The sequence below is a fragment of the Amblyraja radiata genome, chromosome 23, assembly GCF_010909765.2.
Source record: "Amblyraja radiata isolate CabotCenter1 chromosome 23, sAmbRad1.1.pri, whole genome shotgun sequence".
NCBI classification, from domain to species: domain Eukaryota; kingdom Metazoa; phylum Chordata; class Chondrichthyes; order Rajiformes; family Rajidae; genus Amblyraja; species Amblyraja radiata.
Genome location: NC_045978.1, coordinates 10,927,088 through 10,933,087, shown reverse-complemented (window position 1 = coordinate 10,933,087; position 6,000 = coordinate 10,927,088).

Below are 6,000 nucleotides of genomic sequence, written 5' to 3'. Positions count from 1 at the left end.
CTCAACCCGAAACGTCATCCATTCCTTCTTTCCAGAGATGCTGTCTGTCCCACTGACTTACTCCAGCATTTTGTGTCTGTCTAACATTAGCAATGATTTAGTCATATTCTTGAAGGTGACAATTTCAAATATTTGGGATTCAAATTGTGGTTTGGACATTATGACCCCGGTTCCCGGGAAGTGTCCCTGGGAGCCGCACGGGCCCGATCCACCCGCCGAACAACCGCGGCGCCGACGACCGATAACCAGAACGTACCCCAGTAGGCCTGACTCGCTCCACAGGCCTCCCAGGGGACTGCGGAGAAGCCGGGCGGCGAGGCTGGTCTGGGCCGAAGGAGCCTCGGCGGTGGCAGCGGGAGCCTCGGTGGTGGTGGAGCGTGAGGGGGTGGGGGGAAGGGGAGGACAATGAGGACCCGGCGTGGGGGGCCACCGTGAATAACAATGGTGGACATGGCGTGGGGGGACCGCCGTGAGGGACAGTGGGAGAACAAAGGGGAACCCGGCGTGGAGGGGAGGAGGGGGGGAGGATTTGGAATCCTCTGCCCAGGGGATAAGCTTGTGTTTGTTTATTTGTCTGTTCGTTCGTTACGGTTTAGGCGCTGTGCACACCGCAGCCAGACAATAGTCGCTCGTCCTTTGCTTTTTTTTCACTTTAAATTTCAAGTCTTTATGTACCTTGTCGTGTATTGTGACTGTTGGCAGACCAATTTCCCTCCGGGGATGAATAACGTTTATCGTATCATATCGTATTAGTGAATGCGATCAATCTCCCACTGTTCAGAAACAACACTGAAAGAACAAATTCCAATTTAAAACCACAAATGCTTTGAATTAACTCAGTGTGAATATTAGCATTCAAACACCTAATAAATTTGCAATAAATTTGCAATAAATTCCTTAGTATTTTATTTCAACAGGCACCAAGCTATTTAAAGTAAATTGATTATGACCTCCAGAAAACAGTTGATAAATGAATTTCAAGCTGTTTTATACATTCATATTCTAATATATACAATGTGATTTTAAGGCTAAAGTTTTGAAAATATGCTTGTATCGTTTAAAATGGACAAAAATTGGCAAAACTATCCTTATGATCAACTGTCGATGGTCATAATAATAAATATATGGCTAATAACATGTTTCTCTGCCTGCCTGTTCATCTCTTTGAGATTAGTGTTTGGTTACTATATTTAATAAAACTTCTACCAGGGAATTAGTTGGTACAAATGTACTGCATGTAATGCATCTTTGTCTAAGTATGATTTCATTCTTGCATTCTCTCAAGAAATATTAAAGACTATTGGATTGTTCTACATTTAAGTGAAAAATACATTTTTGCCACATACTGCCATTGTAGTTCATGAAGAGTTAAATTACATTCCTCGTTTAAAATGGGACATAGTACAGTGCAGCACAGGAACAGACCCTATGGCCCACAATGCCCATACCGAGCATGACGACAAGATAAGCTAATCTCCTCTGCCCACACGTGATCCACATCCCTCCAATCCCTGCATTAATAAAACTGGAAGCACTTTCCATCTGACTAATTAATCTTCACAGCTGTACAGTTTTAGGATCTGAATTCCAATTGTTCAAATCTAAGTAAGCATCACTAATCACTCTATCAGTGGAGTGCAGAAAGGTCAAAGCACCCCTTATCTTAGATGCACAATATCAGTTGGATTAACAGAGAATTCTGTAATGATTTTTATGTTACAATTTATTTTTAGTAATCATGAAGCTGATTTTTACTAATACAGATTAAGAACATTAAAAAAAAAAAAATTATAGAAAGAAACTTGAAATATAAGTTAGCAACACCAAATGTTCAAATATATCTAAATGCAATGGTGAATTTCTTTAGTACCACCAGACCACTATTTAGAACGGTCAGAACCATCATAGCACCAGGCTTCGACTAGATTGACTTTCATGATGCTAACCTTGTCAGTCTGTTTTTTTATTTATGCAGGACAGGATTCCATGAGCAAGGAAAATAATTGTTTTTGTTTTTATACGTTAAAGCTTTCAAAGAAGAATAAATGTAAATGTAGTATGTGAGATTGCACTGCCTGTTATACTGGGGTATGGTTTGATTGTGATTATGTATAGTATGGTTTGATTTGACTGGATACCAGGCAAACAAAATCCTTTCACTATATCCCAGTACACATGACAATAATAAACCAATACCAGAATTTATCATAACCAAATGATCCATAAAGCAAATGTATGAGGTTCCTAGATGGGAACAGATTCAGATGAGAAGATGAAAAAGACTTTGTGTTCAATCTCCGCTTCACACTGTTTCCTTGTCTCGCCTGAAACCCTGGTAAGGGATTCATTTATTTCAGTCCTTCTAGTTTAATCAGTAGGGAAATGGTTTCTTACTGCTGATTACCATCAAGTAATGCCTTTGAATAAAATACATATTTCAGTATCTACTTTGGTTGCCTGCTATCTGTCAATGACAAAGCTGTATCAATATCAATATCAAGTAGCAACTGCATAAAATACCACGAGGGTGATACTCCAACAAGTCTCCAGCTCTTTGGGGGAAAGGAATGGTGGTGGAGTATTAGGAGATAATAATAATAATAATAATAATAATAATTTGTTTATAGGGACAGTGCATATTAATGAACATTTGCATGTAAATATGCGAGATTGTAGCCAATCAGTAGCTAATTTCCGTCTCTAGTCCCAGGCAAAGGTAGGTGAAGTGTCTTGCCCAAGGACACAACGACAGTACACACTCCAAGCAGGATTCGAACCGGCCACCTTCAGGTTGCCAGCCAAACACTTAGCCCATTGTGCCATCTGTCGATGAGGAAGAAAAAGCTGAAAAGAAGACAAAAATTAAAACAATGGCATTTAATGAATACAAGGTAATCTCCCCAATTGACTCCTAAACTTTCAAAGGAATGTGTAAAATATACATTTTGAAAATCTATTGAAAGATGAGAACAATCACGTTGAAATCTTTCAAGAAGAGTAAAATGATTTCCTTGGCTCTTGAATATAACTGAGACATAGTTCTAAAATAATGATCGTGTATAACAATCGACATCACCGGGGTAAAATGTACTTAGTTCTTGTCCTAACACCATAATGTGGAATATTTCTCATATACATTTATAAATTTATGAGATATACGTGATTTACAAGTCGTCATTAAATAAGGCTGAGGTGCCGGAAGGCTGGAGGGTGACAAATGTTGTGCCTCTATTTAAGAAGGGCCAAACGCAGACAGGTGGGAACGTGTAAATGGGGCATGCTGGAGAAACTCAGCGGGTGAGGCAGCATCTATGGAGCGAAGGAAATAGGCGATGTTTCGGGTCGAGACCCTTCTTCAGACATGGGGCATGTTGGTTGACAGGGCAAATTAGGCCGAAGAGCCTGTTTTCATGCTGTATGACTATGACTCACTATGACTCTAAATAACCTTATGATTTACTCCTTCCTAACTGCGATCAGATATTTGTACAGTTTACTTTTTCAACCTCAGCAGAAGATTGAAACATCATTGATTCTTTTACATGATGTTGGGTCCAGAAATATTCTCCAAAGTATGAAATTAAATCAAGTCACTTATTTACCAAATTTCTATTCCAAGCATGCTTAGCTCTCTCTTTTACAATGAGGGTAGAGATATGAGATGCAAGATACTGCAGATGCTGGAACCTGGAGCAAGTAAAAGCTTGTGAAGTAGTTTATTTTCATCAAAGCCATGTCACTGATAATGAAGTGGTCTACAAAATGTTCCATGACATTTTTTTGGCATTCAGTCAGGATTGTGGGCCACTCTAATGCTGTTTGTACAAGTTACAGAAAGAGCAAGGACCTCATTTGCAAGGTTCACGGAGCAGCGACGTTAGGTTTCCTAGGGAAATGCAGCACTGAAATTGCCACAGTCGGCTTTAGCACAATGTTCTCTGTTGCTGCGCTCCACATTTTCACTGTTCTCTGTAGCCCACAGTAGGTGTGATTTTTGCAGCCAGCTTAAAGGGGCATACCACTGAACAGGCACATAGTACGAGCTGCAGGAGTTCCTTCAGCGAAAGACAAGTGGGGAGTCCTCCCAAAGGATCTGGAGGGGCTGCTGGAGAATGGTGCCCACAGGAGAAATGTGCTTTATGCAATCTTTCAGTCAAATGCTCCTGGCAAGAGATTGTCAGGGAGATATCTGCAAAGACATGAGCTCAGTCTCTCAGTCTGTGAAATAATGCAATGCAGGCAAACAGCATAGCTGATCTTCCTGATTCTCTGGGCTAAAAAGTACATGAAGTCTTTTGTGATTGAAGTTTGTATTTTGATAACCTCCCTGAGACCAAAAGACCATGACTGAATTAGGCCATTCGGTCCATCAAGTCTGCTACACCATTCAATCATAGCTGATCTATTTTTCCCTCTCAACCCCATTCTCCTGCCATCTCATAGTAACCTTTGATGCCCCTCCTGGTCAAGAATCTATCAATCTCTGCTTTAAAAATACCCAGTGATAGCCTCCACAACCATTTGTGGCAATAAATGCCACCCTCTGGCTAAAGAAATTCCTCCTCATCTCCATTCTAAAATTACGTCTTTTTATTCTGAGGATGTGCCCTCTAGTCCTAGACTCTTCCACTACTGGAAACATCCTCTTCACCTCCACTCTATCTAGGCCTTTCATAATTCAGTAGGTTCCAATGAGATCCCTTCTCGTTTTTCTAAACTCCAGGAAGTACAGGCCCAGAGCCATCAAATGCTCCTCATGTGTTAACCTAAACATCCCCAGGATCATCTCATAAAACTCATCTGGATCCTCTCTGGACCTTATCCAGCAGTGAGCAACAAGGCATGAGATATTGCAAAGATTTGCAGCAGCTGCCTGGAATAATCTCAAGGGTAGAATGACTGTAAATTTGAGTTTTTTAAGGAAAGTGGCCAAGGCACATGTGTGGGGTTGTTTTTGAGGTCACAGATCGCACTGAGAACAAGAAGTCAAGTTTCTGTTTGGACCCTACATAGCACGGTTTTATCGAAATGGGCTTCATTAGAGCTCGTCCTGAGAATAAATTGCAGGCGATTTTCACAACAGTCAAATTGAAAATGTCACTGCAGCCAAATCTTGCAAGTTAGTTACTGTTGTCACTTGGTTCTTCTCTGGAAAATAATGTCCTGAGAAGAAAAATCCAAACAAAAATGCAGAGGTGAATATCCAATAAAGTCCCAGACACCCAAAGATGTACAAAAATATTGCTCCACTCTGGTTTGCACTAACTCTGTTTGGACTTGTGCAAACTATTTTCAAGCTTGGCATTTCTCCTGGGGACTTGGGGACATTGCAGAGAACAAATTATATAATCAAGAACTTCTAACAAGATCTTTGAATATGAAGTGATAAAACGTATGCTATAATCGCTCAGAACAACTGAGGTGAATATTGTGAGTATGAAATATTTTTCAAAGACATTGCCTTCATTCTCCGGTGGATGCCTAGAACATCTCATGGTAAACTAGATTAACATTTCATTCAAACTAACCCTTAATCCCATAGCCATTACCAATATGTACAAGGCCTTCTACGCTCGAACCTCCAGACTCAGGAACAGTTTTATCCCAAGAGCTATAGCGGCTCTGAACCGGCCCTAATGAGTGCCCCCCCACCCGCCCCCTTTGGACAGTCTCCCTCAGATGGTCACGTCAATCAATTCAGCTTGCTTATTTATGTATTGTATTTATTTACCTTTCTTGTACATCAGTGGAGCTGCACACTAAATCTCGTTGCACTGACGTGCAATGACAATAAAAGATATTATTATTATTATTATTATTATGTGGTCTTCTACCTCTGTGAAATCCCCAAACTCCACTCACACTAGCCTCACCTGCTGCTAAACACCTGATGCATGCCTTTGTTTTCTCAAACTCAACTATTCAATGATTTACAAACCAGCCTTTGACCTCACATCCTGGAGTTATTGTTCCACACTTGCATTGAATCCTGTTCACCAC